Below are 15,125 nucleotides of genomic sequence, written 5' to 3'. Positions count from 1 at the left end.
ATATTTATTTCTGTTTTGCATTTAGGTTTTTTGACCTTGAGGCATATGCAATCTTAGCTCCCAAGATTGAACATACACCCCCTTCATTAGAAGGTGAAATCTTAACCACTGAACCACCAGAGAAGTCGCTGAGCCAGGACTTTTTCTAGGCACCACAGGGATGCTGAGAAGAAAGACTTCAAATCTTCAGTTTGCTCAGCGTTCAGATGGAAAGACGCAGATGGTTACAATAAAGTAAAGGGCAGTTGCGATGAGAGCAAAGCAGGGAGGCGCCTAACCCACTGGGGGAGAGAAAATGAGGAGTTGTGGAGAGCTTCTCATGAGAGGTGAGGCCTGACTTGAATTCTAACGGTGCTCACAGAAAATGCTATTTGTGCCCCTCCCACATCTCCTTGGCACTTAACACATCCCTGTAGGCCCAACTTCCAACTTCTGACTTCCAACTGCCAGCACCTGCAACTCTGAGGCTGAGAGCTTCACCCAGCTGCTGTATCAAGTCTGCCTGTTTGAGTGGCAGACCAGCATGCCAGAGAATTAACTCCTCCTGGGAGAGTCCTCGACCAACAACAGATTGAAGTTGGTGGATAAGTCCTCCAGGAATCTCATCTCTCAGATGGGATAACTCAGAGGCCAGTTCTTCACTGCTCTACTCTACCTCCCAGAGTTCTCCAGAGGGACTAAGCTAGTTGCCCATGGGTCTAGCCTGTTTGCTTGACCACTTTCCCTATCTCTAACCAGTGCAATTCCTGCATCTTCTGCCAGAATCTCCTGGGATTGCCTTCCAAATGAACTGCTTGCACTAACAAGCCTTTTCTCATAGGCGTCAGCTGGACCATCTCAAACTAAGACAGTGCTCAGCTACAGAACCATGGGGAAAGTTCAGACAGAGGAGGCAAGAGAGTTACCCACTGTGAATAGTTAGCTGGGTCAGGTTGAAGCACAGAGGTGAGTGAGGAAAGAGCTTGTCCCTGCAATAGTGACAATCAAGATTACAGATCCCTCTTAAGGTCTTTTTGTGTTTGCACCTCTCCACAAGGAATACTCACACACCCACATTCAGGATAAATATACAGTAACTTACTTTGTCCCATGTACCACTCTGAGTCTCGTTTTGGCTTGCCTCTCTCATTTTCTCCTCTCTCAATTAAGTGATATGTTTCCAAGCACCTTATTCTAGCACAACTGACCTGGAAGCTGCATAATATACTTCCTATAGCCATTGTTTCAGTTCTAAAACCATGGGCACAAGAATGGTGTCTGCTCCAGGATGGCTCCAAATGACCCCTCCTCCATCCCCACAGTCACAGCTTTGTATGTGTTTCAAGATTTTGTGCGCACTTTGTTTCAATGTTGATCCTCATGATCAAAAGAATATGGGAGAAGTGATGGCATGTGACTTTCAAGGCTAGGTCATCAAAGACGTGGCAGTTTCTCCCTTGCTCTTAGATTGCTCCCTCCAGGGAAAGCTAGCTGCCATACTGTGAGAATGCTCAAGCAGCTCTCTGGAGAGGACCATGTGGTGAGGAATGGAGGCCTTCTTCCAACATCCAGCAAAAACCTGAGACCTCCAACCAACAACTGTGTAAGTGAGCCATCTTGCAAGCAAACCCTTCAGCCCCAGGAAGATATCTAGAATACTGTAATCTTTTTTCCAAAAAAATTATATATTTATTTTTTGGCTGTGCTGGGTCTTCATTACTACATGTAGACTTTCTCTAGTTGTGGCGAGCAAGGGCTACCCTCTAGCTGTGGTGTGCACACTTGTGGTGGTTTCTCTTATTGTGGAGCACAGGCTCTAGACAGCACAGACTCCAGTAATTGCAGCTGACTGGCTCCAGAGCACAGGCTCAGTAGCTGTGCTGCATGGGCTTGGCTGCCCAGTAGTATGTGGAATCCTTTCAAACCTGGGACTGAACCCACGTCCCCTGCATTGGCAGGCGGATTTCCAGCCACTGAAACTCCGGGGAAGTCCCCAGACATCTTGACTGTAATTTCATAAGCGACTCCAATCAAGAACCACCCAGATAACCTGCTTCCACCTTCCCGAATCTCAGAAGCTGTGCAAGATAGCAGATACTTCTTGTTTTATGCCACTAAGTTCTGGGGTAAATTGCTTCCCGGCAATAGATAACTAATGCAGTGTCACATTTCCACTCTCCACCCAGCCTAGTCCCACCTCTGAATCAAGGCAAATAATAAAGAAGGAAAAACTTTTAACAGAAGATGATGAACTTCATTTTGCACACTCTGAGTAACATCCAGAAGGAGATAATAGGGGGTGAGCATTGGAAATATGAGCCTGATGTCTATGCAGGGAAGAAACTAAGGCTAGAGTTCCAATGAATCAATAAGCTGTCAAGATACAGAGGTCAGTGAAGACCTGTTGTGAAGGGAAATGTCCAAGAAGAGTTGATGTGGTACAGATTATTCATATTCTCCCTCCATAAAATGGTAGAATTAGTCAATGCTAAGAGCTGAGTTACACGGAATCAAACTTGTGGTAGGTTTTCCTAGTTTAAAGGTTAAAAATCCAAAAGTCACAAGGGGTCCTGAATTAGCTACTAATTGCTGCATAAGCAATTACCCCATTATTTAGTGTTTTAAAATAATAAACATTCATTATTATCTTACACAGTTTCAATGAGTCTGGAATATAGAAGCTGCTTGGCTGGCTGATTCTGGTAATATACACAAGAACAATTATCATACTGTTGTGTAATAGAAAATATTAGAAACAATCTAGATGTGCAATAGGAAATGGATAAATATATATATATATATCCATTAAAAATGAGGTTTAAGAAAAACTTTAATAACATAGGAAACTACCCATAATGTCACCCAAAAAGCATGATGCAAAATTATAGAATATGATTTCAGTTTCATTAAAATATTTAAATTACATAAAAAGACAAAAAGTGCATATACCAATATAGTTATGTTACATTTTACAAAGCAATGGGCCACCCCCAAAACTAGTGACTTAAAACTATAGCCATTTATTTGTTTATGATTCTATATTCTGGATAGTTCTTTTCCTGGTCTCTCCTGGGTCACTGATACAGCTACAGTGACCTGGTGGCATGACTGAGACTATCTGGTCCCTCATCCGGAGTGAGCAGAACAGTTAGGAGCTGCCTGAATCTCTCTCTCTTTCCCCTCCTCTCTCTTTCACCATGATCTTCCAGAAGGACAGCCAGATCTTCACACAGTGGTTCTGGGCTCCAAGAGGAACTGTTCCAAAATTATAACCCCTAATGTGCAAGACTGTATTAAGTCTATGCTTGTGTTACATTTGCTTATGCCCCATTAGCCAAATATGGCAAGTCTGAAATGGTAGGTCAGGCTGATAGACTGGAAATCAAGGTAAGAGTTGATGTCGCAGTCTTGAGTCTGAATGCCACAGGGCAGCAGGCTGGAAACTCAGGCAGGGTTTCTATGTTACAATCTTGAGGAGAATTCCTTCTTCCTCAGAAAATCTTAGTCTTTGTCCTACAACTGATTGAATGAGGCCCAACCACAATATGAAGTGTAATCTGCTTTACTCATAAGTTGACTGATTTGACTATTAATCACATCTTCAAAAAATACCTTCACAACAACACCTAGACTTGTATTCAACAACAACAAAAAATAATAATAATAACTTGGTATGATAGCTTAGCTAAGGAGGCACATAAAATCAACCATCACACATGGCCAACCTCAGAGTCATTGTGGGAGGGGACTACATGGGGCATGAAAACCCAGAAGCATTGTTCATTGGAAGCCACAACAGAAAAGTTTATCATGGTAGATATATCTGGATGGCAGGGCTCTTTCCTCTTTTTATGTGTATGTTTGAAAATTTCTTCAAAGAGCATGTATAACATTTTATAAAAATAACAAATGTTTTATAATGATTCATACTCATTATTTTAAAATGCAAGACACACAGAAAAGTACAAAAAAGAAATCACATCACTGGAAATCTTACCACACAGAAATAATCAGTGTTATCATTTTGTGATCAGCTGTGTGGTGGCCCTCTGATATTTACACAGATGTCAGGAAAAAGAGAGAAAAGAAAGCTGGGGAGATCGACACAGAGAAACATTTCTAAAAATGAGAAGATTCTATGAATGCTATTTGTAAATTTAATTTATTTTCTTGAATTTAACAGAAGATAGAGAAACTAAGGGCTTCCCAGGTAGCTCAGTGGTAAAGAATCCACCTGCCAATGCAGGAGAAGCAAGTTCAATCCCTGAGTCAGGAAGAACCCCTGGAGAAAGAAATGGCAATCCACTCCAGTATTCTTGCCTGGGAAACCCCATGGACAGAGGAGCCTGGAAGTTTACAGTCCATAAAGTCACAAAGAATCGGACATGCCTTAGTGACTAAACAACCACAAAGAAACTGAAGGAAATTTGAAAGATTCATAGTACATTAAATGTTTCTTCATTAACTTAAAAATTAAGGTTAAAGAAAATTTTTAAATGTTATGAGAACCATGGAAAGTTGTAGTTACATTTTTTAACGAGAATTTTAAATAGTATTGGCTAACTTGCTGCTTCAAGTATAATGGAGGTGATAACACTCTCATACTTCTTCCCACTCCTCTACCCTTCAATGTCTACTGATTAGGCTGGTTCATTTTGCCAGAGTTTATAATAGTAGCATTCTATGCTGCAACCACACTTTGCTGAGAAAAAAATAGTTTTTTATTCAAATGAATTCATTGCTCACCACTAAACCTTTTTTATAGCTTTGTCAAACCTGATCTCATTGCCAAAGAGCTCTGGGTTTATGTAAGCAGGTCATATTTAAGACTGCTGTCTATTGCCTTCTTACGTGGGCAACTCCTTGGCTGCGTATAGTTTTCTTAGTCTTACTTTCCAAACCTCAGAACTTTATAAACAGTGTGCCATCATCTTTGAACATAGGAAGTTATCATAGAATATAGGAGGATAGACTCATTTTTCCCACTTTCAAGAATTGCTTTGTGCCTAGATGTCTGAGGAATACCTTCTTTATTCTTTAAATTCAATCATTTAACCTAGAAAAATCAGACATCCTCTCTTTTTTTCTCATTTGTGGGGTACCCTTCCACATGTGGATTTGCAAGTTTGAATATTCTCTGAATTCTTCCTCTTTGTAGGATTCTCTATTACAAGAACACCCATTACCTTATTTTGAATCACTTTTGTTTCACTTCTTCTTCCTTCTAACTATTTTAATCTTTTTTTCCTTCCTCCTCTATATTCAACGTGATCATCTCTAGCTTTCTGTTCATACCATTGATTCAGTTTTTAGCTCTGTCTATTCTGTTCTTTGCTATTTTATGTTGTGAAAAGTGAAAGCATTAACCACTCAGTCATGTCCAGCTCTTTACAACCCCATGGACTGTAGTCCGCCAGACTCCCCCATCCACGGAATTCTCCAGGCAAGAAAACTGGAGCGGGTAGCCATTCCCTTCTTCAGGGGATCACTTTATTTAATTCATTTCCTTAGGTCTGCAATATCCTTTTATAGCTCATTCTGTTGTATTATCATCTCATCTTTCATATTTTGTTCTTTCACATTTATAATCCTACTAATTTATTCTCTGATGAAAACATTGGTGAGGAAGTCACTTCTACAACCTGATTTGTGTTTCTTCCAGACTGGGCTCTTCACCTGACTTTTTGACTAATTGATTTTCCTGTGATACTTAGTTTCCTGTTTGTTTAGTTGCTTTGTGATTTCTTTTCATCTAGTTTGTGCCTAATGTCAGCAACTCAATCCATAATACCCTTACCTTTGTACCTGGAGCCAGTTTGCCTTTTCCAACTGTTTCATTTTGAGATCTGGGTATTGCTGGTCCAGCCAATTTTCTGTAGCCTAAAAGAGGACAGAACTCAGCCAGAAGTTAGTTCAGTCCTTGTTGATGAAACTTTGCTCCAAAATTTCTTCTGAGAAAACATTAATGCCTAAGACCAGGGCCCAACCCCCACAGCCAAGAGGATGGCCCACTTTTGTGGGCTAAGATTCATCCTCCAACTCAATCCAATGTCTTGGAAGATAACAAGCCCTTTACCCTACTGATGGGACTGTAAGCTGATATCACCTTTCCAGAAAACAATTTGGTAATAGGTAGCCAGATAACCATGATGGTGTGATCATTCACCTAGAGCCAGACATCCTGGAATGTGAAGTCAAGCAGGCCTTAGGAAACATCACTACGAACAAAGCTAGTGGAGGTGATGGAATTCCAGTTGAACTATTTCAAATCCTAAAAGACAATGCTGTGAAAGTGCTGCACTCAGTATGCCAGCAAATCTGGAAAACTCAGCAGTGGCCACAGGACTGGAAAAGGTCAGTTTTCATTCCAGTCCCAAAGAAAGGCAATGCTAAAGAATGCTCAAACTGCCGCACAGTTGCGCTCATCTCACATGCTAGCAAAGTAATGCTCAAAATTTTCCAAGCCAGGCTTCAACAGTACATGAACCGTGAAATTCCAGATTTTCAAGCTGGTTTTAGAAAAGGCAGAGGAACCAGAGATCAAATTACCAACATCCGTTGGATCATAAAAAAACCGAGAGAGTTCCAGAAAAATATCTACTTCTGCTTTATTGACTATGCCAAAGCCTTTGACTGTGTGGATCACAATAAACTCTGGAAAATTCTTAAAGAAATGGGAATACCAGACCACTTGACCTGTCTCTTGGGAAATCTGTATGCCAGTCAAGAAGCAACAGTTAGAACTGGACATGGAACAACAGACTGGTTCCAAATAGGAAAAGGAGTATGTCAAGGCTGTATATTGTCACCCTATTTATTTAACTTATATGCAGTGTACATCAGGCAAAATGCCAAGCTGGATGAAGCACAAGCTAGAATCAAGATTGCTGGGAGAAATATTAATAACTTCAGGTATGTGGATGACACCACCCTTATGGCAGAAAGCAAAGAAGAACTAAAAAGCCTCTTGATGAAAATGAAAGAAGAGAGTGAAAAAGTTGGCTTGAAACTCACATTCAGAAAACTCACATCATGGCATCTGGTCCCATCATTTCATGGCAAATAGATGGGGAAACAATGGAAACAGTGAAAGACTTTATTTTCTTGGACTCCAAAACCACTGCAGATGGTGACTACAGCCATGAAATTAAAAGATACTTGCTCCTTGAAAGAAAAACTGACCAACCTTGACAGCACCTTAAAAAGCAGAGACATTACTTTGCCAAAGGTCCATCTTGTCAAAGGTATGGTTTTTCCAGTAGTCATGTATGGATGTGAGAGTTGGACTATAAAGAAAGCTGAGTGCAAAAGAATTGATGCTTTTGCACTGTGGTGCTGGAGACGACTCTTGAGTGTCCCTTGAACTGCAAGATCCAACCAGTCAATCCTAAAGGAAATCAGTCGTGAATATTCATTAGAAGGACTGATTCTGAAGCTGAAACTCTAATACTTTAGCCACCTGATGGGAAGAATTGACTCATTGGAAAAGACCCTGATGCTGGGAAAGATTGAAGGCAGGAGAAGGGGATGACAGAAGATGAGATGTTTGGATGGCATCACCGACTCAATGGACATGAGTTTGAGTAAGCTCCAGGAGTTGGTGATGGACAGGGAAGCCTGGAGTGCTGCAGTCCATGCGGTCGCAAAGAGTTGGACATGACTGAGCAACTGAACTGAACTGATCAAGACTTTGGGCTTCCCTGGTGGCTCAGTGTCAAAGAATCCACCTGCCAATGCAGGAGACACAGGTTCAATCACTGGGTCAGGAAGATCTCCTGGAGAAGGAAACGGCAACCACTCCAGTAGTCTTGCCTGGAGAATTCCATGGACAGAGGAGCCCGGTGGACTATAGTCCATAATGTTGCAAAAGAGTCAGACACAACTTAGCAACTAAACAACAACAACAATCAAGACTTCATATATTAAAATCTATATTTACAACTTTGACCCAATAATATTTCTTCTGAGATTCTAGTTGGGAAAAAAAGAAAAGGAAATAAAGATTCACTTGCAAAAAACTTCTTTGGAGCATTATACATAACAGCAATAAACTGTAAATAATTTAAATGTCCAACATGAAGGCATGTTGCAGTAAAGTTTGTAGCAAATAAAAATAAAGTTTGTGGAGAGCTTGTAATAATATGATTAGATACCTATGATATAATATTAAGTAAAAAGCCAAAATATAGAGTTAAACATGCAGCAAGATCTCAATTACATTTTCAAAATGCACAGGAACTATACCCAAGAACCATAGACTCAAAGCTCCAAGAGGGCAAGAATCATGACTGTTTTGTTCATTCCTATGCAACCAGAACCTAACACAGTGCTTGACACATAACAGATGCACATTGAATATTTATGAATAAATGAATAAAATTAATTCAGCAAAAGACATTCATCTCAGGATTCAACAACAGGAACGGTTGCATTTCTGAATGAATGATTTTAGAGATCCTCAATTATGCTTTGGCTAGCAGAAACCCACAACTTTGTCTAGTGGAGATACAGGCTTTCAAGAACACATTTTGTATATCACTATCTCACTTCCCCTGGGCTTCCTTGTGGTCTCAGATGGTAAAGAATCCACCTGCAATGCTGGAGACACAGGTTCGATCCCTGGGTCAGGAAGATCCCTTGGAAAAGGGAATGGCTACCCACTCCAGTATTCTTGCCTGAAGAATTCCATGGACAGAGGACTCTGGCGCCTATAAGTCCATGGGGTTGCATAGAGTCAGACACGGCTGAGCGACTAACACTTTCACTTCACTTTCTTTCATCTCATTTCCCCTACCCTTGTTTATTCTTTGACAGGAATTTTTTAAAACAGCTTTATTGAGGAATAATTTGCATACTGTATAATTCACCTATTGTAAGTGTACCATTCGATAATATTTTGTAGCTTTAAATGAGTTATACAAGCATCACCACAACCCAGTTTTGGAACATTTCCATTGCCCAAAATCAATTCCTTCATTTGCATATGAAGGAATTCATATGTCATGAATATGTCATTCATATGTCAAGTTCCACATAACCACTGATCAGCTCTCTGCCTATATAAATTTGCCTTCACTGAACATTTTGTATAAGTGAAGTCATACAGTACAAAGTCCTTGGCAACTGGCTTCTTTCACATAATATTTTGGAGGTTCATATACATTACAGCATTATTTCTTGTGAATTGTGTGGATAATCCCACATTTTGCTTACCCATTCCTTGCTACCAAGTTGATGGATATTTGGATTGTTTCCAGTTTGGGACCATACATAATGGCCAGTTTCCATTATGAATAATATTGCTATAAACATTCTCATATAGGTCTTTGTGTGAACACATTTTTTCATTTCTCTTGAGTCTACTCAAGAAGTGGTGCTAGAAGTGGAAGTGCAGTGTCATAGGGTTAGTTTTGTTTAACTTTTAAAAAATGCAAAAGTGTTTTCAAAGTGGTGGTACCACTTTGCATTCCCATCAGCAGTGTATGAGGGTTCCAATTTCTCCACATTCTGGCCAATACCCCATAGAACATGCTTTCTTGACTTTAGCCATTCTAGTGGGTAGTAGAGGTATCACATTGTGTTTCTAATTTGTACTTCTGTAATGATTAATAATGCTGATCACTTTCTCTTATACTTAATAGCCACTTATGTATGTAGTTTTTACTGAAATATCTATTTAAGTCTTTTGTCCATTCTCTAATTGGCTTGTTTTCTGATTATAAAGTTTTAAGAGTTGTTTACATATTCTGAATAGAAATCCTTTATCAAAAATAAAATATGTAAATACTTTCTCCAAGTCTATAACTTGTCCTGACATTCTCTTAATGATGTCTTTTGAAGTGAAAAAGGTTTTAATGTTCATGAAATCCAGTGTATCATTTTTGTTCTTTTTTTGTCTTAAGCTTTGATGTCATATCCCCAAACTCTTCGCCTAACCCAACATCATTACAATATTTTTTGATGCTTTCTTAAAGAGGTTTGCCAGTTTATCTTCATTTCTTTTTGTGAATTCAAGTGACAGTCTGCCGTCACTTCTATCCAACCTGAAGAACTTTTTTTAGTATTTCTAGTAAGACAAGTCTGCTAGGAACGAAGTCTCTTGATATTTGTTTATCTGGGTATGTTTTTATTTCACCTTCATTTTTGAAGACTAGCTTTGTTGTATTTAGGAATTTTTTTCTTTCTTTCAACTCTTTGAAGATGTCATTCTATTACCTTCAAACTGTATTGTTTCTGATTAAAAGTCAGCAAACAATTATATTGTTTCTCCATACACAAGGATTTTCTCTTTGCCTTTGGCTTTCAACAGTATCAAAATGACATGTCTTGTTGTGTATTTGTCTGTGTTTATCCGTATTGGGATTTGCTGAGCTCCTTGAATCTGTAAATTAATTTTTTAAACCAAATTTTGGGAGTTGTATTTACCATTCTTGTCTATCTTTCTGAAACAGCTAATACATATATGTTGATATACTTGTATTGTCCCACAGAGTTCTGAGGCTCTGCTCATTTTTCTTCAAACATTTTTTTCTCTTTGTTACTCAGTTGAGGTAATTTACATTGATTCATCTTCAAATTCATTTCTTCTTTCTCCTGTGATCTAAAATCTACCAAGTTATTATACTTTTCAACTCCAGAATTTCCTTTTTAAAAATGCGATCTTCTTCTAGAGATTTGCTATTCACTGAATCTTTGATATTCAACTTTTGTTCCATTCTTTAAACATAATTTCCTTTAGCTGTTTTAACATACTTATAATAACTAATTTGAAATATTCATCTGTTAATTCCAACATCTGGGGGAAGTTGGAGACAATTTCTGCTGACTTCTCTTTTCCCATAGTATAAATAGACTTTTTTTTTCATGTCTTACAGTTTTTACTGAATCCTGGACATTTTAGACCATATATTTTAGCAATTCTGGATTCTGACTTCACCCTTTCCCCAAGAATCATTGTTGTTACTTTTTTATTTGTTTACTTGTCCATTGAGTAACTTGCCTGGACCAAATCTGTGAACTCTGTCTCCTGCACAGTGTCTGGCTGCTTCTGTCTCTGTTCAGTTTAATTTTCAAGCCTAATGTCCTAAAGTTCACCCTAATGTCTATATACCTTAATGTTCAACCAAATATTAGTTAGAGGTAGTGCTTCAGACCTTGAACCAGGGATTCTTATAGTCTCTGCTAATGTGGGCTAGAGAAGTGCATTCAAAATTTAGGCCATTTTCAAGTCGCTCCAGTTTACTTTCTGCCAAGTGCCCTTGGTATATTTCACATATTCTTCTGTGTATGAGCACAGTCTCTATTGACCAGAGATGTGTGGTGTGTATCTTCTGTTCATACTCACACTCAACTGGGGTATATTAAGAACATATCAAGTCTATTATGGTTGCCTCATTTTCAGAGAAATTAAGGTACATAATCTCCCTTTCAGTCTTTCAATGCATTCATTCAATTCTTACTCCATCCTTCTATCAGTAATTTACTTTTGTTATTTATGTGTGTACTGCCTGAGTTTCTTTATGTAATTACGAGCATACATGAAAATATATTTTTCTCCTTTTTCTAATAGAAGTCAAATGTAATATTCACACTGCTCTGCTCTTGCTTTTTTTTTTTTTAACTTAATAATAGATCTGGGAAAGCTTTCATATCATTCCACAGTTTCCTCATGATCTTATATAGCTGCATTGTACTTCATCATAGATGTAGCATGACTGATTTGGCCAATCCTTTACTGATGAATCTTACACAAGAAATCTCTGTACACAATCTATGTGAAGCTAAGCAAAAGCTCTTCTGCTTCCAATATTCCCCTAAGCCATTACTCAATGATATGGAAGAGGGCATGTCACACCCTCCAGTATTTTTCCCAATAAATTTACCTCAGTCCCAACTTAGATCATCCATTAGAACGTAATAACATTCTATCATCCATTCTACGTAATAATGTAGAACATAATAATGAAGGATAGACTAGAAGAATTCTGTGAACCTACATTCTCCAACCATGGAGCACTCCCTCCTTGGTAGCCTACCAAGTTTGAGATTGTCCAGTTCTTACACACACCTGTGAATATGTTTCCAGATTCCCAATTATAAAAGAATAAGGCTCATATTATAAAGGAAGAAGACATGTTAAGATTTTTAACTTTATAATAATAATTTTTAAAAATATACATTTCTTCCCTGAGGTTTTAAGTTAAAGGTTAAGATAGAGGTCTTATAACAAAGGTATTTGGAGTAGCCTAACACTGTATCTCTTTCTCTAAGAACCTATTCCAATCCATACTTGCTATTGAGGGGATGGGTAAGGAGTCATGTAAGTACCACATGTATTCAGCCACACACCCACTATCTGATCCAAGAATGGATGATCAACCCAAAGATCACCAAGCTTTGATTGGCCAGGGGCAAGTAAATTTTTCTCAATCAGTAATTTACTCCAGGTCACACTGCCTAAAGCCATCTCCAGATTTAATGCAACCCCTATCAAAATACCCATAACATTTTTCACAGAATTAGAACAAGTAATCCTAAAATTCATATGGAAGCACAAAATACCTACAGTTTCCAAAACAATCCTGAGAAAAAAAGAACAAAACTGAAGATATAATCTTTCCAGGCTTCAAACTACACTACAAAGCTACAGTAATCAAAACAGTACACTACTGACACGAAAACAGACACACAAATCAATGGAACAGAATAGAGGGGCTAGAAATAAACCTACACACCTACAGTCAAATAATCTATGACAAAAGAGGCAAGAATATACAATAGAGAAAAGATAATCTCTTCAACAAGTGGTGTCGGGAAATTTGGACAGCCTCATATAAAACAATGAGATTAGAACATTCCTTCACATCATATACAGAAATAAACTCAAAATGGTTTGAAGACCTAAATGTAAGACATAATACCATAAAACTCCTAGAAGAGAATATAGGCAAAACATTCTTTGACATAAATTGTAGCAATATTTTCTTAGATCAGCCTCTCAAGGCAAAAAAAAATAAAAGCAAAAATAAACAAATGGGACATAAATCAAACTTAGAAGCTTTTCCAAAGCAAAGAAAACAATCAACAAAATAAAAAGATAACCTACAAAATAAGAGAAAATTACTCCAAACAATACAACTAAAAAGGAGTTGATAACCAAAGTAAACAAACAGCCCATACAACTCAATGTCAAAAAAAAAAAAAAATCAAAAAATAGGAAGAAGACCTAAATAGATATTTTTCTAAAGAAGATATACAGATGGCTAATGGGCACCTGAAAAGATACTCAACATCATTAATTACTAGAGAAATGCAAATCAAAACTACAATGAGGTATCACCTCACAGCTATCAGAATGGCCATCATCAAAGAGTTTACAAATAAATGAAGGAGAAGGTATGAGGATAAGGAAACCCTCCCATACTGTTGGTGGCAAAGTAGATTGGTGCAGCCACTATGGAAAACATTATCAGTTCAGTTCAATCACTCAGTCATGTGGGACTCTTTGTGACCCATGGACTACTGCATGCCAGGCTTCCCTGTCCATCACCAACTCCCAGAGCATGCTCAAATTCATGTCCATTGAGTCAGTGATGCCATCCAACCATCTCAACCTCTGTCATCCCCTTCTCCTCCTGCCTTCAATCTTTCCCAGCATCAGGGTCTTTACCAATGAGTCAGTTCTTCAAATCAGGTGACCAAATTGTTGGAGCTTCAACTTCAGCATCAGTCCTTCCAAGGAATAACCAGGATTGATTTTCTTTAGGAATGACTGGTTTGATCTCCTCACTGTCCAAAGAACTCTCAAGAGTCTTCTCCAGCACCACAGTTCAAAAGCATCAGTTCTTCAGTGCTCAGCTTTCTTTGTGGTCCAACTCTTAGATTCATACATGACTACTGGAAAAATCATACCTTTGACTAGATGGACCTTTGTTGGCAAAATGATGTTTCTGCTTTTTAATAATTTAACATGCTATCTAGGCTTGTCATAGTTTTTCTTCCAAGGAGCAAGTGTCTTTTAATTTCATGGCTGCAATCATCATCCACAGTGATTCTGGAGCCCAAGAAAATAAGGTTTTTCACTGTTTTCATTGTTTCCCCAACTGTTTACCATGAAGTGATGGGACGAGATGCCATGATCTTAGTTTTTTGAATGTTGAGTTTTAAGCCAGCCTTTTCACTCTTCTCTTTCACTTTCATCAAGAGATTCTCTAGCTCCTCTTTGCTTTCTGCCATAAGGGTGGTGTCATCTGCATATCTGAGGTTATTGGTATTTCTCCCAGCAATCTTGATTCCAGCTTGTGCTTCATCCAGCCTGGCATTTCACATGATGTACTCTCCATATAAGTTAAATAAGCAGGGTGAAAATATACAGCCTTGATGTATTCCTTTCCCAATTTGGAACCAGTCTGTTGTTTCGTGTCTGGTTCTAACTGCTGCTTTTTGACCTGCATACAGGTTTCTCATAAGGCAGGTAAGGTGGTCTGGTACTCCCATTTCTTCAAAAATTGTCCACAGTTTGTTGTGATCCACACAGTCAAAGGCTTTGGCATAGTCAATGAAACAAATAGATGTTTATCTGGAATTCTCTTGCTTTTTCTGTGATCCAATGGATGTTGGTAATTTGATCTCTGATTCCTCTGCCTTTTCTAAATCCAGCTTGGACATCTGGAAGTTATCAGCTCACGTACTGTTGAAGCCTGGATTGGAGTATTTTGAGCATTACTTTGCTAGCATGTGAGATGAGTGCAATTGTGTGGTAGTTTAAATATTCTTTGACATTGCCCTTCTTTGGGATTGGAATGAAAATTGACCTTTTCCAGTCCTGTGGCCACTGCTGAGTTTTCCAAATTTCCTGGCATACTGACTGCAACACTTTCACAGCATCATTTTAGGATTTGAAATAGAATTGGAATCAATTGGAATTCCATCACCTCCACTAGCTTTGTTCATAGTGATGCTTCCTAAGGCCCACTTGACTTTGCACTCCAGGATGTCCACTTTAGGTGAGTGATCACACCATGGTGGGTATCTGGGTCATTAAGATCTTTTCTATATAGTTCTTTGGTGTACTCTTGCCACGTGTTTTTAGTATCTTCTTCTTCTGTTAGGTCCATACCATTTCTGTCCTTTATTGTGCCCATCTT

The sequence above is a fragment of the Giraffa tippelskirchi genome, chromosome 2 (assembly GCF_054371585.1).
Source record: "Giraffa tippelskirchi isolate mGirTip1 chromosome 2, T2T-mGirTip1v1.2.pri, whole genome shotgun sequence".
In the NCBI taxonomy this organism is placed as follows: domain Eukaryota; kingdom Metazoa; phylum Chordata; class Mammalia; order Artiodactyla; family Giraffidae; genus Giraffa; species Giraffa tippelskirchi.
The sequence above is the reverse complement of the archived record's forward strand: the minus strand, read 5'-3'. Positions refer to the sequence as shown.